Here is a 27,237-nt window from a genome sequence, read left to right as displayed (position 1 = left end):
GGCAAATATCGGTTTTAGAGGCATTACTGACATTTCCTTGAAATTGGATAATTGTAGCCTGCCTTTGCAAAGCATTCAAAGGAGCCCACACAATTTGGCATGAAATAATTTTTTGGGTGAGGCTTAAATTATATGTTGTCGATGGAAGCATTTGTGCTGTAATTTTGTGTCTCCCTTTCTTGAGACATGTATAATTTTATATTGGATGTACTCTGTGCCAGCAAATGCATCTTTTTACATTGTTGCTATGTGATAGAGGATGGTGGTTATCAGTGGAGGATGATGGTTAGCTTAGCCTGAAGGTTGAAAAAATATAATTTCTTCTGTGAGAGTGGTCTTTAATAGGAAATAGGAAATTGTTTTCATGAAATGCCAAATTCTTACTTCATTCAACGCTCAGTTTTGTTACACTTACCAGAGTACCGGTAATAAAAATGTATAGGTTACATTTTGACGACCAATATTTTGATAGAGAGGTATAGCAATGTGAATTAGACAGAGAAACACTTGAAGATTGCACTTGAGGCTTTCTACTGTGCATTCATTCAAGTTGAAGAATCAAGTTAATTCACCTTGCCTTGTATCAGCTCCACAACCACTTGATCATGCGTGTGACAAAACCGTGTTCTTCAGTCAGAGGTCAAACTGGTGGGCACAATACGATTGAAGAAAAACATGCCATTTCCCTTTCATGTCTCCTTTTTTATTCGATTCTTAACATCTGTTCAGTTCATGTGGCATTCCAGATTTGTGGCATTTGGTGGCATTAAATCGATTTAAGTCTTCTTTTAACCTTTTTGCAGAAATTGCAACAACAAACAGTTACCTCACAGCATGGGGCCAGGGAAGGCATCTGTGCGCAGTGACGAAATGTCACAATATGGGAGGAGGGAGACACCCGCTTTAGCTGTTAAGCTGCCAGGCTAACACACCGGCTGTGATGTAACACGCTACCATCGTCAATAAGAAAGCATACCAAAATTATTAATGGACAGTACAGGATATGTACACACCTGCATTTTGATGCACACTCCTGATTATAGGGAGGAGAGTTCTACTAAACATGACAAGCACATACACACACACACATACGCACACACGCACACATCACAAACTGGTAAGATTCTCTTCAATCGGATTGCACTAAGCATCCTAAACACACAGCTTTATAAAAAAAAATGTATACAGTACACGTGTGTGTATATACAGTTGAAGTCGGAAGTTTATATACACCTTAGCCAAATACATTTAAACTCAGTTTTTCACAATTCCTGACATTTAAGCAGAGTAAAAATTCCCTGTCTTAGGTCAGTTAGGATCACCACTTTATTTTAAGAATGTGAAATGTCAGAATAAAAGTAGAGAGAATTATTTATTTCAGCTTTTATTTATTTCATCACATTCCCAGTGGGTCAGAAGTTTACATACACTCAATTAGTATTTGGTAGCATTGCCTTTAAATTGTTTAACTTGGGTCAAACGTGTCAGGTAGCCTTCCACAAGCTTCCCACAATAAGTTGGGTGATTTTTGGCCCATTCTTCCTGACAGAGCTGGTGTAACTGAGTCAGGTTTGTAGGCCTCCTTGCCCACACACACTTTTTCAGTTCTGCCGACACATTTTCTATAGGATTGAGGTCAGAGCTTTGTGATGGCCACTCCAATACCTTAACTTTGTTGTCCTTAAGCCATTTTGCCACAACTTTGGAATTATGCTTGGGGTCATTGCCCATTTGGAAGACCCATTTGTGACCACGCTTTAACTTCCTGACTGACATTTCTCCAAAAAGTACGATCTTTGTCCCCATGTGCAGTTGCAAACCGTAGTCTGGCTTTTTTATGGCAGTTTTGGAGCGGTGGCTTCTTCCTTGCTGAGTGGCCTTTCAGGTTATGGCGATATAGGACTCATTTTAATGTGGATATAGATACTTTGTTACCTGTTTCCTCCAGCATCTTCACAAGGTCCTTTGCTGTTGTTCTGGGATTGATTTGCACTTTTCGCACCAAAGTACATTAATCTCTAGGAAACAGAATGCGTCTCCTTCCTGAGCGGTATGACGGCTGCGTGGTCCCATGGTGTTTATGCTTGCGTACTATTGTTTGTACAGATGAACGTGGTACCTTCAGGCATTTGGAAATTGCTCCCATGGATGAACCAGACTTGTGGAGGTCTACATTTTTTTTCTGAGGTCTTTGCTGATTTCTTTTGATTTTCCCATGATGTCAAGCAAAGAGGCACTGAGTTTGAAGGTAGGCCTTGAAATACATCCACCGGTACACCTCCAATTGACTCAAATGATGTCAATTAGCCTATCAGAAGCTTCTAAAGCCATGACATCATTTTCTGGAATTTTCCAAGCTGTTTAAAGGCACAGTCAACTTAGTGTATGTAAACTTCTGACCCACTGGAATTGTGATACAGTGAATTATAAGTGAAATAATCTGTCTGTAAACAATTGTTTGAAAAATGACTTGTGTCATGCACAAAGTAGATGTCCTAACCGACTTGCCAAAACTATAGTTTGTTAACAAGAAATGTGTGGAGGGGTTGAAAAACAAGTTTTACTGACTCCAACCTAAGTGTATGTAAACGTCCGACTTCAACTGTACATTTATGCATATATCACACAGCTTTCAAAAAGCATTTATCTCTGGAATTACAAACTCATCTGAGGGTGTGTGTGTGTGTCTGTGTGTGTGTGTGTGTGTGTGTGTGTGTGTGTGTGTGTGTGTGTGTGTGTGTGTGTGTGTGTGTGTGTGTGTGTGTGTGTGTGTGTGTGTGTCTGTGTGTGTCTGTGTGTGTGTGTGTGTGCGTGCGTGCGTGCGATTGTGTGTGGTGGGGGGTAGTACAGATGTCAAAGCATGGATATATACAGTGAGTGTGTTAGATATTAACCCAGTTTCTATTAATGATTTTAAAATGCTTGAACTTACATGCCCCCTGTTCGTATCTACAAAATTAGAACCACCATAGGAACAGGATGCAAGATTTCACTGTTTCACAAACTTAGAATAGACTGTTTTTAAAACATGTGGCATTACCAGTTGCATTGGCTCCGTATTGGCTCCATGCGAGCTTGATTCGCCTTATACAGCCTCAGTAAGACACGTCGAAGTAGTTCCTCTGCTTTTCTTTATTCTAAAATCATAGGGTAGCTGAATTTGCTCTTTAATTACGGTTCTATTTTCCCCTCACCGCTCAATTGTTCCATTCAACCACAAATTCCAAAGGGATGCCTGTATTCACATAGGTGACATAAAAGTGTCAAGAAACATCAACAAACATCAACAAAGGCGACCCTATCCACAAGCTACACCACTTGTGTTATCGACAATACATATGTCATTCTGTGGACAGCTCAATAAAATATCCATATATGGGGTACCGTTGGGGTATAACTAACAACATAACATGGTGCCAAGCCACAGGTTTGCTCCTGGGCTGGAGGATCCAGGAGAGAGGGAGGCTGGGCTGAGCTGTGAGCCAGTCACACCCATGCTCTTAGGCCCTGTGGTCGGGTCGAGTGGGCAGAAGCCCTGTCTGCCAAAGCAACAGCAGAAACCTTTTGGTTAGTTACAGAGACAAAAAAAAGAGATGCTGTGTAAATAAACACTGTACTATGGAGAGAGATCTCATCCAAGAAAAATATATTACAGATTTTCTTTTCTAAAGGAGTTGCAGAGAAATTAGAAATACCCTTGATATAGAATCCAGTTGTAGATACTTTTTACACTTTTATGGCCTCACAAGCCTTATGTATACAGCTATTTTCTATGTTTACATTGCGGGAAGTGGGATTCCATCTTGAAGAATGTTTCATTTCATCATAGATTCACAAGCTTGTGAGGATTTAGAAAAAATAGTAGGTTGAATTAGAGCATTCCCTGAAGTAATAATGTGGCTTCATATGTTGCTGTGGTTTTGATAGATATTATCACAAATAGTTATGACCAATTAACAACACATTTATAGCATTGAGGATCTGTGAGCCTTTTCTCCATAGAAAGGTTAATTTTAGCACTGACCAAATCTGACATTTTTTTCCTGATGGGTTCTCATCTGACATAGAATTTGGACTGTGGTCTGTTTGAATATTGTCCTGTGGCTTGGCTGACATTTAGCAAACCTGTGTGGAGTTGACGGCACTTGTTTGTGGTTTACCTTACTCCAAAGGAGTCTGTTTACACAGAAAAATGGTCTGACTTACTGCTATGAGAGTTGGGTCCACATTCACAAATCACACAACGGGAGTTCTCAGTCTGGGCTCTTAGCTCTGAAGCCTAGCTAGGTTATTAACTGTTGTCTTTCATCCGTAATTGACAATGGAAATGGGCCCTCTACATTTGGACTTTAAGCCATTTATGTCAAATGTTTCTTGACTCACTAATTGCCTATAGGTCTACTTCAGAATTACTCCGATGCCCTTGTATTAGTTGACTTCAGTTTTTGTCTGGTAAATACCTTACCCACCGACTGAAAGGTCCAAACTATGTACAGTCTTTGAATAACTGGGTCTGGGTCAATTTGCATGACATACACGTGCAGTATAAGCAACTCTGTGATAGTGGTTCTGGAGTCATTGAAGTACACACACATGAGCAGCGTACATCTGAAATAAATTATTTTATTTCTGGTAATTAGGAAAGTGAAGTAAAAAAAGAATCACTCATGCTAAGTTAATTTGCAGACACAAACAAAAATGTAAAACAGAGGGGATAAATAGGTCCTCTGACTCCTATGCACAGTGCAGCCAGTCAAGTGTAACAAATCTAATTGGAATATATTAATGTTTGCTTTGTCTATTGGCCTTAACTCTGTGTGGGCAAAATGAAAGGATCAGCTTGATAGGGAATTTCAGCAGTCAGTCTTTCAGTTTTGTGGACAGTACAGGTTTTCCCTTCACTCATGGGCCTATACAGTACATACTGTAGAAAGTGTATGAATGCCAAACACATATCTCTGTGCAAGACTTCGTAATGATCAAGCTAGTTCACACTTTTCACTTGAACTAAATTATATTTGTAAGACATTACAGAAGTGCACCTGTTTATAATAAATGAAGAATTAAGCCCAAAATGAAGAATGCAGGCTCCTCTATTTTGGGCGTCACTTTCAGACACAGTTGAAATGGATGAAAAAAAATAAGATAAAAACAGTTTTGTCTTGTTTATGGATATGTTGTTTACCATCTGCTATCAATCAAAGGGAAGACTGGGAAACGTTTTTGGCGTTGCTCCTTTTCCTCCCACCCTGCACGGCGCGGTACACAGACGCCGGATTCTAGCACTTGGGAAATATAGGATTCCCGAGGGGATATAACTTCAGTCCCACTCAACAGCTCCACTAACAATAATAAAATTGCCTCTGCCCCTAGGTGACATTCTCAATTTACGATTACTTGAGTCTATAAAGTGTATTCCTTGGCTGAGAATTCACCCAGTCTGTCTTTGTGCAAGGGGAATACACTGACTCCCAGGGACAACTCAGAAACTCTCACCCCCCTTTGAATGAAATCCATCAAACAACTACCTCAGCCCCTTGATATGTTCTGTCTGACCTCATGGACTACCATCTCTTCAACTGCAGTGGAATCTTGGAAAGGTAGTCTGTTTCCATACTCTGTGTGGTACTAGAATGTCATGTGAAAGACATAGAGGTTATGAAGGTATATTCAACTGAAGAGGTTGTCATTTTTCATACTCAATATATCCACTAGGAAGGGGGAGATTATTTTATACATCCCTGTTGAAAAAAACTCATGGTTACACACGATAAATAACTGAGTGATGGATATTATTTAGGCAATAAAAACAAAGTGTCTTATGTATTTGATGTGGTTTACATTCCTGTGTGAGTCACGGTCGTTCAGTAATCCTAATGATTTACCCATCCATAAGTAAACTTTTTTTTTAACACATTGTGGAAATGTGTCTGGTTTGTAATCAACAGCAGATGACATTTCTGTATAAACAAAACAACTTACAGTAATTACATTGTGTTAAGTTGAGAACACTTCTTGCACATGTCCTGCACAAATATGGGGATCAGTCCTCTCCTCAACCACCATTTTAAAATGGTTTACACTAAATACGAGAAAAGATTAGCGTGTTACCACTGCCAAGCAACTAACGCTGTCAAAACTACGATTTTAATTTGACAATGTGTGAGAAAATACTTTCAGTGTGTCTTTACAGTGGCTACAGTCAGCTGTGCCCCACAATGTCATATTGGGATCCCAGCAAGACACATCCTGCTTCACCAAACTGACGTTCTTTCTCTCTTCAGAATCCAGATTGTTTCCCCCATTCGAGTTGAAGAGGGGAAAATAAAGGGGAAATGAAAGGAAAACCATAAATTGAAATATAATGAATGGTTAGGACTTTTGGCCCTCCTGAAAGAGGTGATTAACAACAATGCACAGTGGAGCCATACTGGCCGTGCCAACTAGAGTTTGACTGATGTGTCAACTTGAGATGCCATGGCAACATTATTTGACAGGAAGTTTCTTTTTTCAGGCCTAGTGGGATATTAATAATCAAGTTGTGAATATTGCCAAGTTTCATTGGACTATGTTCAAACTTCAAACCCACGCTGTGAACAGGACACACACTCAGGATATAATGTAAGCAATAGATAAATTGCTAATGTTATTTGTGCAGTGGATCATTATTAGCTGTCTTTTAAAACTCTTGATGTGAATGGTCATTGATGGCAGGGCGGATAGTGCCAAGAAGACTTGTTGAGTATCTCTGCCATACAAAGTGTAACATAGGAAGAAGATCTTTCACTCTGCCAACTAGTGAATACCACTACAGTGCTGGTTGTGATGAAAGTATGGAAGTACAGAGGTCTTCACCCAGTTGGACTGATGAGTAAAAAAAAATGTATATGCATACCTAGCCACCTATTTACCGCAATGCTAGTGAATGGGCTCTAGCCCGTCAAGTTGAGAACGTTTTATTTTTTACATAACATGCATAGTAGTCATTTCAAACTCCACCCCTTTCATACTGTATATTGTCATGACAAGAGTTCTGGGGTAGGCCATGCAGCAAAGAACTTCTAACCCTGACTGCCAGTTGCATCTAAAATGTATCAAACAATACAGCTTCTCACGTTGGACATAGCGCAGGGCAGGCCCTGAGCGCTCCCAGAGCATACTGTTGAGACGCTGGAGATGTTATGCTTTCTGTTATGCTTTCCCTGGCTTCTAATCATTTTTGGCAGCAGATCCACTTCCTGTCCAGAAACAAAACGGCAAAGGAATGTCAGTCAACCAACAGAGAGCAGGAAGAGAGGCAGAGGAGTCACGCTCTAGGCGCTGATCAGTGATCGGAGAATGGAATACACATGAGCAAACGCACACACACCCCAAACTGTGCACAGTCGGGCATAGATATATTCACATTTTTCTGTAGCAAATACAGAATCATACAGAGCACAGGCAATAAACACGAATTCATGCAAGTGAATGCTCCACTGCTGCACGCACACTGGCTCTCATCTTGACATCAGGCTGGAACACATCAAACAACAAGGAAGGGGAGAGGACAGACCTTTCCCACATTGCAAGCACTACAGGGCAATTTAAAAACAAATCCCTGAAGAAAGACGCCAGCTCCCTGTGAGTCTCAGTCCAACTGTTGTGCAAACAATAACAATAAAAGGATGGCATATAAAACTGATATGTGGCCCCAACCACACACAGACTGCTAGGTTGTTCACGTTCTGAAAATACTTAACTCTGATAGCAGAGTCGGCGAGGTGCAACCTAACAATCCCATCACTTTGACCATATGTGACATGGTACGGTAACGCTATGTTAACGCTACTGTTTGATGTAACTCGTATCTCCTGCTTTGTCTCTATATGGATCTGTAAAAAAATGGATCTGAGTTTAAAACAATTTATAATAACTATTTCCTTTCATATTATTTGATTTGTAAAGATCTTTCCAGCACCCTGTTGCAGCAATAGGTCATTGAGAGATTGGGCTCGTAAACTTTGAGATCACAAAGTCAAATAAGGGCATATTACATTAACAAAAACAAAGTAGTGTGGGAGACACTGTACACAGTCGTCACAAAATCCTATAGGTTTGACTTATTCTTCCCTCAGACTTTCCACATCAAAGTCATGGCGCCGTCAAAGAGTCCTTGCAACAACGTGACGTCTGATGATAGATTCTAAAGAAAAAACAAACCCTTCACAGAAGCACAGCTTTTCTTTTCTTTTTTTCTGTCTCTTTATTTAGAGGGTTGTTCGAGCGAGGGGAGTTACACTGTGCTTTCCGCTGTGGAATAAAAGGGTGCCTAATTTGGCTCAAACAATGTTTAAATAATCAAGGAGCTGAAAAGCTTTGAACTAATTTCACAAGGAGGGCACCAGATGTTTTGGTCTCTCTCTCACTGACTGCTCAGTACTACCTCTCCTCTGGTGGATGGAAGGAGTTCATGGTAATTTGACTTGTATCTCATTCTCTATCTTGCAGGAGAACATTAAGGTCTACCTGTATCTCAGGGGAAACCTGAAGGTGACAACAGAAAGGTGTACCGTTGGGTATGAATAATACAGCCTAAATCCATTGTGAATTAGTTCTAACAAACATGTTATTGCAAACATACAGTACCATTCAAAAGTTTGGACACACCTACTCATTCAAGGCTTTTACATGTATTTTTTTTTAAAACTATTTTCTACATTGTAGAATAATAGTGAAGACGTCAAAACTATGAAATAACACATGTAGTTACGAAAAAAGTGTTAAACAAATCAAAATATATTTTATATTTGAGATTCTTCAAAGTATCCACCCTTTGCCTTGATGACAGCTTTGCACACTCTTGGCATTCTCTCAACCAGCTTCATGATGTAGTCACCTGGAATGCATTTCAATTAACAGGTGTGCCTTGTTAAAAGTTCATTTGTGTAATTTCTTTAATTCTTAATGTGTTTGAGCCAATCAGCTCAGTTGTGACAAGATAGGGGTGGTATATAGAAGATAGCCATATTATGGCCAAGAAACACGGGCAATGGACATTAGACCAGTGGAATGTGTGGTTCTCTGCATGTGTGGTTCCCACTGTGAAGCACGGAAGAGGTGATGTGATGGTGTGGGGGTGCTTTACTTGTGACACTGTCTGTGATTTATTTAGAATTCAAGGCACACTTACTCAGCATGGCTACCATAGCATTCTGCAGTGATACGCCATCCCATCTGGTTTGTGCTTAGTGGGACTATCATTTGTTTTTTAACAGGACAATGACCCAACACACTCCCATGCTGTATAAGGGCTATTTGACCAATGAGAGTGATGGAGTGCTGCATCAGATGACCTGCCCTCAGCAATCACCTGACCTCAACCCAATTGAGATGGTTTGAGATGAGTTGGACCGCAGAGTGAAGGAAAAGCAGCCAACAAGTGCTCAGCATATGTGGGAACTCCTTCAAGACAAGATGTTCTTTACTATTCAGCTATCAGATTTACCACCAATGCTCCTCATAGGACACATCACTGCACTCTAAACTGGTCATCTCTGTATACCCGTCGCAAAACCCACTGGTTGATGCTTATTTATAAAACCCTCTTAGGCCTTCCTCCCCCCTATCTGAGATAACTACTGCAGCCCTCATCCTCGACATTCAACACCCGTTCTGCTAGTCACATTCTGTTATAAAGCACACACATCCCTGGGTCGCTCCTCTTTTCAGTTCGCTGCAGCTAGCGTATAGATTGAGCTTCAAAAAACACTCAAACTGGACAGTTTTATCTCCATCTCTTCATTCAAAGACTCAATCATAGACACTCTTACTGACAGTTGTGGCTGCTTCGCGTGATGTATTGTTGCCTCTACCTTCTTGCCCTTTGTGCTGTTGTCTGTGCCCAATAATGTTTGTACCACGTTTTGTGCTGCTACCATGTTGTGCTGCTGCCATGTTGTGTTGCTACAGTACTATGTTGTTGTCATGTTGTGTTGCTACAATGCTGTGTTTTCATGTGTTGCTACCATGCTATGTTGTTGTCTTAGGTTCCTCTTTATGTAGTGTTGTGGTGTCTCTTATTTTTAATCCCAGCCCCCATCCCAGCAGGAGGCATTTTGCCTTTTGGTAGGCCATCATTGTCAATAAGAATTTGTTCTTAACTGACTTGCCTAGTTAAATCAAGGTTAAATATTTTTGAAATTATTTTATTATTAAATTATTTTATTTTTCTGTTGGAAAATATTTTTTCTGTTGGAAAATAATTCCAGGTGAAGCTGGTTGAGAGAATGCCAAGAGTGTGCAAGGCTGTCATCAAGGCAAAGGGTGGCTACTTATCAAAAATATATTTTGGTTTAACACTTTTTTGGTTACTACATGATTCCATGTGTATTATTTCATAGTTTTGATGTCTTCACTATTATTCTACAATGTATCAAATAGTAAAAATAAAGAAACACTCTTGAATGAGTAAGTGTGTCTAACTTTTGACTGGTACTGTATATTTCTAGACCATTGGATATTTATATTTTTTATCATTGTCCATGATGTCTCTCGCAAGCACACACACGCACGCACACACACACAGACAGACAGAGAGAGAGTTGATCATTAGCGCAGGCAGACAGGTACGTTGTGTGGGTAGGCTAAGGATTTCTGAAGACTGCCTGCAATATGTTGTACATGTTGAGTGATGTACTGAACCTGCCTTTACCCCCAATGGTGCCATGTGTTTGTAATTGCAGTAAATGAACCACAGAAGAAATGTGTGCTCAACATTTTCTTAACTCCTCTTGGGTCTTGGAGAGAAATAAATATGCATATGAAATATTCTGAACAAAGAGTCGAAGATCACCCCGAAAGATCTCATCAAACATTTCATATTTGTGTATATATCTTGAAGGCAAAATTCTAATCAGATTCTCTGCATTTAATTTGTGAATGATGAAAAGGAGAGGCCAGGCCCAAATTACACTGCCTGCTGGGCCTCCAAAGGAGTAAATTCAGAGGAGTTTTTCAGGCTGTTTTTATTTGAATCCCTGTAATGAAGTTAATTTTACAAGGTTTCCGTTCATTAAGCACAGCTCGCTCAGGTGCTATGCAGACATTTACAGTACGCGTTAGCACACATGCCTGCATGCACACACACACACAAACACCCACATACACTCTCTCACACACACACACACGCACACGCGTGCGCACACACACACACACACACACACACACACACTCACAGAAGTCCATACAAAGCAATCAACTGAACTGAGAACATATGAAACAATAGTAATACAAATGATACAAATGTTTTGAAAATAGATTGATCTTTCGTAAGTGAAACCAGAATAAAGTCAACTGGGAGCGCTCCACCGCCAGAGTAAGGTGGAGCTACAGAGATGTCACACCACCAATCAATTTCAAAATCTATTGCATGCCTTTCTATTTCATATTTGTTCATATATATGCAATAGAAAAAGACAAGAGAAGAGGTGAATGTGTTGGAGAAAACCTCCCTCTAACCAACCGCTGAGGGCCTGTATAACCACCACCGCGCTACAGAGGCCTGAACCAGTGTGTGTTGAACCTGAAAGGAAAATAAACGTGTCCCTCAGTGCCGCCAGGGCTCTCTCCCAAGCTTTCACATGAGAAAACGCTCAGGAATGTCCAGGAAAAGTTCAGTATTACAACAGCACATCCTTCTCATTACGCTTCAATAACATACCTTTGATTCAGGCTATTTTTAGCCACTTCCTGTCTATCTCTGGGGCAGTGGAGTAGAGTAGAGTGGGCTTTAGAAGGCTAGGTTTTCCAGTCTCACAGGAAGTTAAGGCTTTACACACCTCACCTGAATGGCTTATATGATATCATATGATACTACATCATTTTTCAATGACATTAAATTGTCAAATAACTCCAATCAATATAGGTCGTGAATGTTTCTTTTTAAAAATTGTATCCTAGAAATGACTGTTCAGCTACAGTACAGCTGCCTGGAAAGTTGCCACTTTGAACCAGCGGTGCCCACAATGGAAAGATGCAGTTCATTGCACACTCTCAAACAAACAGACTGTGAGTGGTGTCCATATTCTCAGAGAGAGTGTGACGTGCAGAGCTGTTTCCCAGGCCTTGACCACTTCACCACCCTGTAGGTGACATCAGAGACCATTTCATGAACAAAGGCAGTTAGCTGAGAAAGAGAGAGTGAGAGAGAGAGAGAGAGAGAGAGAGAAGGGGGGAAAAAGAGAGAGAAGAGGGGAAAGGAGGCGAGAGAAAGGATTAAGAGAGAAGGTGGCGAAGAATGAGGAGAGAGAGAGAAGGGGGGAAGAGAGAGCGAGAGAGAGAGAGAGGGGAGTGTCCTGTTTAAGACGGAATGGCTGAGTTATGTTCATCTTGGCAGCGCGAGGCACATCGGCTGGGCCCGAGGCGTCACGGCGCCACCTCAGGCTCTCAGCAGCGGCCGGGGCGTTCTCCCAGCACATGGCATTCATTTTGGGGGCTGCCGAGGAGTGAGATGGGTCTCCTTTTCCAAAGCCGAGCGGTGCCTGAGCAATTAGGAGCAGCAATTACACAGGGTGGATCTCCTCTCTAAGCATGCCAAGAGTAATGCGCGGGCTGCCAGGGGTCTAATGGAAGTGACAGGGAAGAGAGTCGTAATGGTGATCGTATACTTGATTTACACCAGGAAAGGCAGAGTGTTTTTGTGTTGTTTTTACGCTTTGCTTCAGTGTGTCCTGCCAATCAGAATCAGAAAAAATAAAACAGTAACACACATCTGAGAGTTGTCCCTGTGGCGGTGATGATGAGAGATTGAACATGTGATTGAACCGCATCCTCGTTTCCTACCAATCACAGAAGATCTTTAACTTCCCCCTCCCATGTCTTTTTCATGATGGAGGTATTTCCATAAGTGGTAATAAAGTGTCACCATAGTGTGATGGTAGTATTGGACTAGGGGTTCATTGTACATTTTAACAACAAATGTGGAATTTCACTTAGGGACCCTGGCCTCCAGAATATTAGGGCTTGGCATCAGTCAGAAACAGATCTGGACTATACGAAACTGATCAAACATTGCTATGCTTTAAAACCACTATGGCTAGCAATTACCAAAAGTATTTTCATAATAGCAATAACATTTCTCCCTACCAATGTTAGGAACATCTCTTTGGCTATTTACCCTCTACCCCTCCAACAGCAAATTTATACATATGCATTGGCCGTGGAAGCTCCATATATTAATTTGTGGAGTCCTTTTTTAACATTATACATGTTTCTATTTACAGTTGAAGTCAGAAGTTTACATACACTTAGGTTGGAGTCATTAAAACTCGTTTTTCAACCACTCCACAAATGTCTTGTTAACAAACTATAGTTTTGGCAAGTCGGTTAGGACATCTACTTTGTGCATGACACAAGTAATTTTCCAACAATTGTTTACAGACAGGTTATTTCACTTATATTTCACTGTATCACAATTCCAGATGGTCAGACGTTTACATACCATAATGGCTCGCACAGTATATGCCGGGGCCCCGTCGATGTCCAGAGGGGGTGGAGGAACCTCCCGCACCTCAGACTGCTGGAGCGGACCAGCCACCACTGGCCTGAGGAGAGACACATGGAACGAGGGGTTAATACGGTAATCAGGAGGGAGCTGTAACCTATAACAAACCTCGTTCAGTCTCCTCAGGACTTTAAATGTCCCCACAAACCGCGGACCCAGCTTCTGGCAGGGCAGGCGAAGGGTTAGGTTTCAGGTCGAGAGGCAGACCCGATCCCCCGGAGATAGGTTAGTGGAGGAGTGGCGGAGGGAGTTTTGGGCCATCTATGCCCAGGGGATGAAAGCCGTCCACTCCCCCGGCCTGTCCTGGCAATAGGACTGCAGAAACCTACCCACATTCTGGTTAACTCTCTTCACCTGCCCGTTACTCTCGGGGAGAAAACCTGAGATGAGGCTGACCGAGACCACCAGGCGTCCCATAAATGCCCTCCAGACCCTAGACGTGACCTGGGGACCCAGATCAGAAACTATATCCTCAGGCACCCCGTAGTGCTGGAAGACGTGGGTGAACAGGGCCTCCGCAGTCTGTAGAGCCGTAGGGAGATCGGGCAAAGGAAGATCCGTCACGAAATCCAACGATAGGTGTGACCACGGCCGTTGTGGAACGGGTAGGGGTTGTAATTTCCCCCTTGGCAGGTGTCTAGGTGCCTTACACTGGGCGCACACCGAGCAGGAGGAAACATAAACCCTCACGTCCTTAGCTAAAGTGGGCCACCAGTACTTCCCACTAAGACAGCGCACTGTACGACCGATGCCAGGATGACCAGAGGAGGGTGACGTGTTGGCCCAATAGATCAAACGATCGCGGACATCAGACGGAACGTACAGACGCCCAACTGGACACTGGGTGGGAGTGGGCTCTGTACGTAATGCCCGCTCGATGTCCGCGTCCACCTCCCATACCACCGGTGCCACTAGGCAAGAAGTCGGAAGTATGGGAGTGGGATCCGTGGACCGCTCCTCTGTGTCATACATCCGGGACAGTGCGTCTGCCTTAGCATTCTGGGAACCTGGTCTGTAGGAAAGGGTGAAAACAAAACGGGTAAAAAACATGGCCCACCTTGCCTGGCGAGGGTTCAGTCTCCTCGCCACCCGGATATACTCCAGATTGCGATGGTCAGTCCAAATCAGGAAAGGGTGTTTAGCCCCCTCAAGATAATGCCTCCACGCCTTCAGAGCCTTGACAACAGCCAACAGCTCCCGATCACCCACATCATAGTTTCGCTCTGCCGGGCTGAGCTACTTCGGGGAAAAAAACACGGGCGGAGCTTTGGTTGCGTACCCGAGCGCTGAGACAACACAGCTCCTATCCCAGCCTCGGACGCGTCCACCTCTACTATAAATGCCAAAGAGGGATCAGGATGAGCCAGCACGGGAGCCGAGGTAAACAGAGCCTTCAGGTGACCAAAAGCCCTGTCCGCCCCAGCTAACCACTGCAGTCGCACCGGTTCCCCCTTTAGCAAAGAGGTAATGGGAGCCGCTACCTGACCAAAGCCCCAGATAAACCTCCGGTAGTAGTTGGCAAACCCTAAAAAACGCTGCACCTCCTTTACCGTGGTTGGAGTCGGCCAATTACGCACGGCTGAAATGCGGTCCTTCTCCATCTCCACCCCTGTCACGGACAGGCGTACCCTAGGAAGGAGATGGACTGTTGGAAGAACAGACATTTTTCAGCCTTGACGTACAGGTCATGCTCTAACAGTCGACCAAGCACCTTGCACACCAGGGACACATGCTCAGCGTGTGTAGCAGAGTATATTAGAATGTCATCTATATACACCACTACACCCTGCCCGTGCAGGTCCCTGAAAATCTCGTCTACAAATGATTGAAAGACTGATGGAGCATTCATCAACCCGTACTGCATGACCAGGTACTCATAGTGCCCAGAGGTGGTACTAAATGCCTTCTTCCACTCATCCCCCTCCCGGATATGCACCAAGTTGTAAGCGCTCCTGAGATCCAATTTTGTGAAGAAGCGCACCCCGTGCAATCACTCTGTCACACTGGCTATGAAAGGCAGCGGGTAACTGTACTTCACTGTGATCTGATTTATACCTCGATAGTCAATACATGGGCGTAAACCTCCATCCTTCTCCACAAAAAAGAAACTCGAGGAGGCAGGTGAAGTGGAAGACCGAATGTATCCCTGTCCCAGAGATTCGGAGACATATGTTTCCATAGCCTCCGTCTCCTCCTGTGACAAAGTATACATGTGACTCCTGGGAAGTGCTGCGTCTACCAGGAGATTTATCACACAATCCCCCCGTCGATGGGGTGGTAATTGAGTCGCCTTCTTTTTACAGAAGGCGAGAGCCAAATCGGCATATTCAGGGGGGATGTGCATGGTGGAGACCTGGTTTGGACTCTCCACCGTAGTTGCATCTATGGAAACACCTACCCACCTCCCTGAGCACTAAAGTGACCATCCCTTGAGAGCCCCCTGTTTCCACGAAATAGTGGGGTCATGATCGGCCAACCAGGGACACCCCAACACCACAGGAAACGCAAGTGAATCGATCAGAAAGAGACTAATTCTCTCCTTATGATCCCCCTGCGTTATCATACATAGTGGAGCTGTGACCTCCCTGATCAGTCCCGACCCTAAAGGACGACTATCTAAGGCATGTACAGGGAAGGGCACATCAACAGGAACAATAGGGATCCCTAATCTAATTGCAAATGAACGATCAATAAAGTTCCCAGCTGCACCTGACTCTACTAGCGCCTTATGCTGGGAATGCGGGGAAAACTCAGGAAATGTTATATATACACACATGTGCAAAACAGGAAGCTCTGGGTGAGTCGGGTGCCTACTCACCTGGGATGATCCACCAGTGCCCTGCCTGCTGCCTCGACTCCCTGGAGAACCTCCCCAGCACCGACCAGCAGTGTGTCCTCTGCGGCCACAGGTGGTGCAGGGAATGGTCCCCCCTCCGGTCCCCCTCATAGCAGCACCTCCTAGCTCCATTGGTGTTGGATCTGAGGTGCTGGGGGATGGAACTGACAAACCCCGATCCAGACGTCCCCAGGAGGCCAACAGGTTATCCAGCCTGATGGATAGGTCTACCAGCTGGTCAAAGGTAAGGGTGGTGTCCCTGCAGGCTAGCTCCCTACGAACGTCCTCGCGTAGACTACACCTGTAGTGGTCGATCAGGGCCCGCTCATTCCATCCCGCGCCGGCGGCCAAAGTTTGAAAGTCCAGAGCGAAGTCTTGTGCGCTCCTCATCCCCTGTCTGAGATGATACAAGCGTTCCCCCGCCGCTCTCCCTTCAGGTGGATGATCGAAAAAATCCTCATAATTGTCCAACTTCGGTCCTTCCCTTCCCCAGACTGCGTTGGCCCATTCGAGTGCTCTACCAGTCAGACAGGAGATGAGGGCGTTCACACTCTCGCATCCCGAAGGAGCTGGGTGAACGGTTGCCAGGTAGAGCCCCAGCTGGAGTAGGAACCCCTGGCACCCGGCAGCCGTTCCATCGTATACCCTCGGGAGCGCGAGCCGAATCCCACTGGATCCAGGTGAAGGAGGGGTGGACAGCGGTGTGGGTTGTTGTGGGAGCTGGGGTGATGATGATGGGGTTGCTGGAAAACCCCCTCTCTACCATCGCTCCATGGTTTGCAGCACGCGATGAGACTTTGCAACATAGTTGCGTACTGCTGGACTCGCTCCTCCATAGGTAGAGGCTGGCTGTGTGCACCTGCTGACTCCATTTGAAGGTGCGTGTTTCTGTCAGAGTCTAGGTGATGTGGGTAAGGCGGAGTCAGGCACAGGACACAGAGATGAGTAATAATAGTAACTTCACTCAAAATCAATCTTCCAACAAGGAGAACGAAAATCCAAAATCACATAAACGAGATAACTGACAACAATCAACACGCACAAAACCATGATGGCTCCAGAGGGTTAAATAGGGAAATAATTAAAACGTAATGTGAACCAGGTTTGAACAATACAGAAAAAAAATAATTGTAGATCGGTGGAGGCTAGAAAGCCGGTGACGTCGACCACCAACTTCGGCGGAAGTCGTGACACTTCTGACCCACTGGGAATGTGATGAAGGAAATTAAAGCTGAAATAAATAATTATCTCTACTGTTATTCTGACATTTCACATTCTTAAAATAAAGTGGTTATCCTAACTGAGCTAAGACAGTGAATCTTTACTCTGATTAAATGACAGGAATTGTGAAGAACTGAGTTTAAATGTATTGGTTAAGGTGTATGTAAACTTCCGACTTCCGATTTCTGAGCTATGTAAACATATGGGCTATGAGAAGAAAGGATTACAACTTTAATTAATGCTGTGATTCGAGGGGTTGGTAAGTCTCTGACCATATATGTTTATATGTTTTTTCTCATATGAGTGATTCTGAAGGTTGTTATGCTAAAGCTCCATCAAAACATCAGAAAAGGCACCAGGGTATTCATGCCTTCATTTCCATCCATTCAAATCATTGACGGGTGCTGCCGTTCCTGACTCCAGTCACTGTTAATGGACAGGATCAGTGTAGGTGTTGCTGCTTTGCCTAGCTTGAAGTAGCTTTATTCGTTGCTTTTAGTCGATTTCATATTTTGCGTATGCGTATTGCCTAAACATGTGTGTGGGTATTAAACCTGGGGTGTGTCTACATAATTTGGCGCTCGCAACCCTTGAACAGAACGGAGCTAGCTAGCTAGCAAAAACAAATTGATAAATGGACATTTTACTGCACCTCAAACACTTTTCCAAGTTGGAATAATGTAACGCGTCATTTGGGGGATTCGAAGAGTGGAACTTCAACTATAATGAAAGTTAACACCAGAGAGAGGCAGCATACAGGAGCTCTATAAGACGTAACTTTATTCATGACAGGCAACTACCATCTCCTTCACTTCTAGCTGTTGGGCAGTCGAACAGTGAGTAATGAACTGTCAACTTGTCTGAAACGTCATTACCAAATTATACTTTTTACCCTGACTTTTACACATGGGTCTTCTCCTGCCACTCAATGTGGGCCCGAGCTTTGGCTTCTACAAGATAGATGTGACAAATTACAACGATTCTACGTGCTTGGCTGCATGGGGGCATACTAACCTTGTAGGATTTTGCTCTCCGACTGGCTGGAAGCCCAAATGGATGTAGCTGCCTTCCTGTATGCTGTGTGGAAGAACTTAGCTAACAGCTACTGTTTGTGTGTGTAACATCTTGTGTCAGTGTGAAAATAGAACTGAAGGAGGCCTTGGGGAGGCGTCTCCACGACCCTAGGCCTGCTGTGTGCATGCAGAATAAAATGATGGACATGGGGTTCAGCTGTGACTTCTACAATCCTGTCACCGAGCGGTGAACATGAGATCGACAACATCCCTTTGATGTATTTGATATATCAAGCTAGAATGTAGTTTTGATGAGATACTTTTTTTACATTTTATCTGGATTCTTCAGTCATTTCGATTGTTGATGTGGAAATTTTGTTAGAAACGTATTATATCTGTGTAATAATATTTCACATAATAACACATACAATAAAATTGTATTTGTCACATGCGCCAAATACAACCTTACAGTGAAATACTTACTTACAAGCTCTTAACCAACAATGCAGTTTTAAGAAAATACCTTAAAGAATAAAAAATTATTAAAGAGCAGCAGCAAATAACAATAGTGGGGCTACCTGTACAGAGTCAATGTCAATGTGCGAAGGCACTGATGTAGAGGTAATTGAGGTAATATACACATGTAGGTAGAGTTATTAAAGTGACTATGCATAGATAATAACAGAGAGTAGCAGCAGGGTTCCAGGGAGGGGGGGGGGCAATGCAAATAGTCTGGGTAGCCATTTCACTAGCTGTTCAGGAGTCTTATGGCTTTGGGGTAGAAGCTATTTAGGAGCCTCTTGGACCTAGACTTGGCACTCCGGTACTGCTTGCCGTGCGGTAGCAGAAAGAACAGTCTATGACTAGGGTGGCTGGAGTCTTTGACAATTTTTAGGGCCTTCCTCTGACACCGTCTGGTATAGAGGTCCTGGATGGCAGGAAGCTTGGCCCCGGTGATGTACTGGGCCATACGCACTACCCTCTGTAGTGCTTTGTGGTCAGAGGCTGAGCAGTTGCCATCCCAGGCAGTGATCAACCCGTCAGAATGCTCTCGATGGTGCAGCTGTAAAACCTTTTGAGGATCTGAGGACCCATGACAAATTTTTTCTGTCTCCTGTGGGGGAATAGGTTTTGTCATGCCCTCGTCACGACTGTCTTGGTGTGCTTGGACCATGTTAATTTGTTGGTGATGTGGACGCCAAGGAACTTGAAGCTCTCAACCTGCTCCACTACAGCTCCGTCGATGAGAATGGGGGCGTGCCCAGTACTCCTTTTCCTGTAGTCCACAATCATCTCCTTTGTCTTGATCACGTTGAGGCAGAGGTTGTTGTCCTTGCACCACATGGTCAGGTCTCTGACCTCCTCCCTATAGGCTGTCTCATCATTGTCCCGCTCCTTGAAAGCGACAGCTCTACCCTTTAGCTCAGTGCGAATGTTGCCTGTAATCCATGGCTTCTGTTTGGGGTATTTACGTACACTCATTGTGGGGACAACGTCCTCGATGCACTTATTGATAAAGCCAGTGACTGATGTGGTATACTCCTCAATGCCATCGGAAGAATCCCGGAACATATTCCAGTCTGTGCTAGCAAAGCAGTCCTGTAGTTTAGCATCTGCTTCATCTGACCACTGGTGATTCATCTGTCACTGGTGATTGCTGCTTACATTTTTTCTTGTAAGCAGGAATCAGGAGGATAGAATTATGGTCAGATTTTCCAAATGGAGGGCGAGGGAGAGCTTTGTACGCGTCTCTGTGTGAGGAGTAAAGGGGGTCTTGTGACGTTCACTGTCCTCAAATTCCCTGTCATATATGAGCCAAGGCACAGCGTGCCGGTAATTCCACATCTTTATTGAAGAAAACCAAACCAAAAACAATAAACAGTAAGCAGCAAGAAACGTAACGCAACTGTGGCATACACACACAGAAATAATAATAACCCACAAACACAGGTGGGGAAAAGGCTGCCTAAGTATGATTCCCAATCAGAGACAACAAATGACAGCTGCCTCTGATTGGAAACCATACTCGGCCAATAAAGAAAAAACAACATAGATATACAACACATAGAATGCCCACCCCATGTCACACCCTGACCTAACCAAACAGAGAAAAACGACTCTCTCAGGTCAGGGCGTGACAGTACCCCCCCCTTCCCCCCAAGGTGCGGACTCCCAGCCGCAAACCTGAACCTATAGGGGAGGGTCCAGGTAGGCATCTACTCATGGTGGTAGCTCTGGTTCGGGGTGTAGCCCCCACACCGCCCGCTGATCCCCCCGCTTCTGTGTCGCCGAAGGAACCAGACCGTGGAACAGCGCCGGAGGCTCTGAACTGCTGACCGCCGCTGAAGACTCTGGGCTGCAGGCCGCCACTGAAGACTCTGGGCTGCGGACCGTCGCTGAAGACTCGGGGCTGTGGACCGTCGCTGAAGACTCGGGGCTGCGGACCGTCGCTGAAGACTCGGGGCTGCGGACCGTCGCTGAAGACTCGGGGCTGAGGACCGTCGCTGGAGGCTCCGGGCTGAGGAGCGTCGCTGGAGGCTCCGGGCTGAGGAGTGTCGCTAGAGGCTCCGGGCTGAGGAGCGTCGCTAGAGGCTCCGGGCTGAGGAGTGTCGCTGGATGCTCCAGACTGAAGAGCGTCGATGGAGGCTCCGGACTGGAGAGCGTCGCTGGAGGCTCCGGACTGGAGAGCGTCTCTGTAGGTTCCGGACTGGGGACCTTCCCTGCAGGCTCCGTGCCATGGATCATTACTACTGGTTCCGCGCCATGGATCATCACTGGAGGCTTTGTGCCATGGATCATCACTGGAGGCTCCGGGCCATGGATTATCACTGGAGGCTTCGTGCCATGGATCATCCCTACAGGCTCCAGGCCATGGATCATCACTGGAGTCTTCGTGCCATGGATCAATCATCCCTACAGGCTCCAGGCCATGGATCATCACTGGAGGCTTCGTGCCATGGATTATCACTACAGGCTCCGGGCCATGGATCATCACTGGAGGCTTCGTGCCATGGATTATCACTGGAGGATTCGGACCATTGATCATCACTGGAGGCTTCCTACAGGGAGCTGGAACCGGTCTCACCAGACTGGGGAGATGCACAGGAGACTGGGTGCACAGAGCAGGCACAGGGCACACTGGGCCGTGGAGGCGCACCGGAGGTCTGGAGCTCAGGGCTGGCACACCCTGTCCTGGCTGGATGGTAACTGTAGCCCAGCAAGGGCGGGGCGCTGGTACAGGACGAACAGGTTTGTGCTGATGAATGGGGGATACCGTACGTAGAGCTGGTGCAGGATAACCTGGGCCGAAGAGACGCACTGGAGACCAGGAACGCTGAGCCGGCACACTTCTTCCTGGCTCACGGCCAACTCTAGCACGGCAACTGTGAGGAGCTTGCACCGAGCGCACCGGGCTGTGAGTGCGCACTGGCGACACAGTGCGCATCACCGCATAATACGGTGGTTGCTCGGTCACTCGCTCCCCACGGTAAGCACGGGAGTTGGCTCAGGTCTCAACCCCGACTTCGCCAATCTCCCCGTGTGCCCCCCCCAAAAAACATTTTTTGCCGCTGCCTCTCGGGCTTCTGTTGTTGATTCTCCCCGGTCCAGCTCGTCTTCCCAGTCAGCGCACGCTGCTTGGCCTTCTTGTGGTGGGTTATTCTGTCACGTTCACTGTCCTCAAATTCCCTGTCATATATGAGCCAAGGCGCAGCGTGCCGGTAATTCCACATCTTTATTGAAAAAAATGAACCAAAAACAATAAACAGGTAAACAGCAAGAAACGTAACGCAACCGTGGCATACACACACAGAAATAATAATAACCCACAAACACAGGTGGGGAAAAGGCTGGCTAAGTATGATTCCCAATCAGAGACAACGAATGACAGCTGCCTCTGATTGGAAACTATACTCGGCCAATAAAGAATAAACAACATAGACATACAACACATAGAATGCCCACCCCATGTCACACCCTGACGTAACCAAACAGAGAAAAACGACTCTCTCAGGTCAGGGCGTGACAGGTCTAGAATTTGTTTTCCTCTGGTTGCACATTTAACATGCTGATAGAATTGAGGTAAAATGGATTAAAGTTTCCCTACATTAAAGTCCCCGGGCCACTAGGAGCACCGCCTCTGTATGAGCATTTTATTATTTGCTTATGGCGGTATACAGTTCATTGAGTACGGTTTTAGTGCCAGCATCGGTCTGTGGTGGTGTGTAGACATCTACAAAAAATACAGATGAAACTCTCTAGGTAGATAGTGTGGTCTACAGCTTATAATTTTTATTTTTTATTTTATTTCACCTTTATTTAACCAGGTAGGCTAGTTGAGAACAAGTTCTCATTTGCAACTGCGACCTGGCCAAGATAAAGCATAGCAATTCGACACATACAACAACACAGAGTTACACATGGAATATACAAAACATACAGTCAATAATACAGTAGAACAAAAGAAAACAAAAAGTATTTGTACAGTGAGTGTAAATGAGGTAAGTTAAGGCAATAAATAGGCCATGGTGGCGAAGTAATTACAATATAGCAATTAAACACTGGAATGGTAGATGTGCAGAAGATTAATGTGCAAGTAGAGACACTGGGGTGCAAAGAAGCAAGATAAATAAATACATACAGTATGGGGATGAGGTAGGTAGATAGATGGGCTGTTTACAGATGGGCTATGTAAAGGTGCAGTGATCTGTGAGCTGCTCTGACAGCTGGTGCTTAAAGCTAGTGAGGGAGATATGAGTCTCCAGCTTCAGAGATTTTGCAGTTCATTCCAGTCATTGGCAGCAGAGAACTGGAAGGAAAGATGACCAAAGGAGGAATTGGCTTTGGGTGTGACCAGTGAGATATACCTGCTGGAGCATGTGCTACGAGTGGGTGCTGCTATGTTGACCAGTGAGCTGAGATAAGGCGGGGCTTTACCTAGCAGAGACTTGTAGATAACCTGTAGCCAGTGGGTTTGGCGACGAGTATGAAGCGAGGGCCAACCAACGAGAGCGCACAGGTTGCAATGGTGGGTAGTGTATGCGTCTTTGGTGACAAAACAGATGGCACTGTGATAGACTGCATCCAGTTTGTTGAGTAGAGTGTTGGAGGCTATTTTATAGATGACATCACCGAAGTCGAGGATCGGTAGGATGGTCAGTTTTACGAGGGTATGTTTGGCAGCATGAGTGAAGGATGCTTTGTTGCGATATAGGAAGCCGATTCTAGATTTCATTTTGGATTGGAGATGCTTAATGTGAGTCTGGAAGGAGAGTTTACAGTCTAACCAGACACCCAGGTATTTGTTGTTGTCCACGTATTCTAAGTCAGAGCCGTCCAGAGTAGTGATGCTGGATGGGTGAGCAGGTGCGGGCAGTGATCAATTGAATAGCATGCATTTAGTTTTACTTGCGTTTAAGAGCAGTTGGAGGCCACGGAAGGAGAGTTGTATGGCATTGAAGCTCGTCTGGAGGTTAGTTAACACAGTGTCCGAAGAGGGGCCAGAAGTATACAGAATGGTGTCGTCTGCGTAGAGGTGGATCAGAGAATCACCAGCAGCAAGAGCAACATAATTGATGTATACAGAGAAGAGAGTCGGCCCGAGAATTGAACCCTGTGGCACACCCATAGAGACTGCTAGAGGTCCGGACAACAGGCCCTCCGATTTGACACACTGAACTCTATCAGAGAAGTAGTTGGTAAACCAGGCGAGGCAATCATTTGAGAAACCAAGGCTGTCGAGTCTGCCAATAAGAATAATGAGACACTCTACCTCAGGCGAGCAAAACCTTGAGACTTCCTTAGATATCATGCATCAGCTGTTGTTCACATATATGCATAGGCCCCTGCCCCGTGTCATACCAGAGGCTGTTGTTCTGTCCTGCTGATGGAGTGTATAACCCGCCAGCTATATGTTCTTAATGGCGTCGTTAAGCCACGACTTCGTGAAACATAAGATATTACAGTTTTTAATGTCCAGTTGGTAGGATATACGTGCTTTCAGCTCGTCCCATTTATTTTCCAGCCATTGAACATTATGGCTGGACGGAAGGCAAGGGCAGATTAGCCACTCGTCACCTGATCCTCACAAGGCACCCTGATCTTTTTCCACTAAATCTCAGTTTCCTGTCTCTAGCGAATCAAAAGAGTTCTTCTTCAATGAGTCGGACCAGAGGGAAATACTACTACAAACACCCGACCAGGCCTGGTCGGGTGTTTGTAGTAGTATTTCCCTCTGGTCCGACTCATTGAAGAAGAACTCTTCGTCCAGTTTGAGGTGAGCAATCGCAGTTCTGATGTCCAGAAGTTCTTCTCGGTCATAAGAGACGGTAGCAGCAACATTATGTACAAAACATGTTACGAACAATTTGAAAAAACAAACAAAATAGCATGGTTGGTTAAGAGTCCTCCCCTCCGACGCCATCATCTTCTAATATAATAATATTATTATGTGTGTGTATGTGTTTGCACATGCCCCCCATTGGAAGAATTGTAAATTCATTGTGAAGGCTATGGAGTTGAAATGTGAAATGAAGGTGTCCATATTGGTCGTTTAGTGCCACCTATTGGTTTTAACAGTGGATGCTACATCCGTCTATGTCTGAGCTGACTTGAGCATACATTTACATTTGACATTTCAGTCATTTAGCAGACACTCTTATCCAGAGTGACTTACAGGAGCAATTAGGGTTGAGTGCCTTGCTCAAGGGCACATTGACAGAGCCTTAAGAAGTGTGTCATTTTTTGGGATGATATGAAATATGCAGGCTATCGCTTGTGTGTCACTCTGGTTGTGGGAGTTATCTGTTGTTTGGTGAACTTGGGCTTCATCAAGGTTTATTTGTGAGTAAATCTGGCTTTGATAATAGCCAGTGCCTACCCAGCCACCGACCACACCGCACGTCACTGCATATATTACCAATCATTAAAGGTCTTCAGGTCTATAAAGCATATTTACCTGACATCTGATTGGGGTTGTCTGAGGTCAGTGTTTATGTGAATAAGCCTCTTTGTCACTGTCAGGGCTGAAATGACCTCAACTGGTTAAAAACTGAAGTGTAAAGAAGCCCACACATGTTGACATTTTGTCCCTATAATCCTTGTCTTTTCATCCAGTTTTTTGAAGCGTAATCCCCATAAAAGCCACAGGGGCTTGGGAGAAAGCAGTGGTAAGGCAGCTTCTTGGGAGCACTTACAATGCCAGATTAAAATGTGCAATAAAATAAAGAGATCAGAGGGTGTGTTGGGAGTTCATTTTCCTGCTTTTTGCTGCTTGAATGCAACAGTAAATAGTCATAGATGCGTTTTGAGACAAAGGCTTCTACGGCAGAGAGCGACAACTCAATTCTGGTATAGGCCGTTGATGCAGCCTAGAATAGGTCACCATTATACATGCAGAGACTTCTAGTAGATTCCCATCAACCAATGTAAAAGGTTTCACACTTGCTACATGTACTGTGAACAATATGCCTTTTCTGTAAATTAATTGGAGAATGCTAACACACGTTTTTCATGCTCTGAAAATAGTCTCCCATTTTCTGTGCCGCCTGTATTTATGAGAAAATCCGAGCATGTGTCACTGATCTAATTTTGTGATCATATTTGTCATCAGAATTACAAATGCCGGCCTTCATCTACAAATAGAAGACACATAATTTGCGCAAATTTGTGAAAATGTGCCAATTTTCAGGTGCATCAAGTGCCCTATTTCTTTTCTATAAACATAATCCCAAGAAAAAACATTCCAGTATCTGGCCCGAAGAATGAGGTTTTATTCTATTACAGATGCACCGTATGAAGAATGTATCAATCATCTATGATCAAACGTCGCTGTTTTTTAAGAATGCATGTTTATTTGTTGATCTTATTTTAGCACAGAGAGGCTTGTGTGTTGTGGCAGAAATAGCACAGACCTCTTTTGGTGATGAACAGCTGTGTGGTTGTTAGTGTGCGACGCCGTCGGTGTCTCACTCCTTCTTGTTCTATTCAGACCTCTGCCACAAAAGCTGATTATATGTAGTTTTATAGTACACTGTAGGCTACAAGTCATAAAGCAAAATTGTAACTGAAGAATAAATCTGTCTATGGCTTGTGTGATGACCTTTCATATTAGAGATGGCATGAGGAGTTGTAACACCACTTGCCGATTAAACATTATTAGTAATTCATATGATTGCACTCTTCAGAGGGGGGTGTCTGCCACTGATGTGAATGCATGAATTTAATAATATTCAAGTGGATTACGCAATTGAACTATGGGGAAAATAATATTTGTTTATTTGTTGCACAGGCCGTTACCCTCACCCATCGAGCTCTAAAAGCATGTTCAGTTTTAGAAATATCTAGGGTCAGCATTTGTAATTCTGTTGCTGTAGTACAGTAAACTATTCATAATGGATACTCACAATGGTGATGAAACTACTTCATATGTAAATACACACTCAAAACAAACATAAACTATTGGGCTAGTTTTCATTATACATAACTACCACACATAACGACAACCATGAGTTTTATGCTCCAAGTCCATGTCAATTTTCTGTAGTATCCAGGAGAAAATCATCTAATTTCTGTCCCCTCATCAAGATTGAAAGTTTTAATGTTATAACTCTATTATGGTAATTAGG

Source organism: Salmo salar, chromosome 25 (genome assembly GCF_965601325.2).
Source record: "Salmo salar chromosome 25, fSalSal1, whole genome shotgun sequence".
Taxonomy (NCBI): domain Eukaryota; kingdom Metazoa; phylum Chordata; class Actinopteri; order Salmoniformes; family Salmonidae; genus Salmo; species Salmo salar.
Note: the sequence above shows the minus strand (reverse complement) of the source record.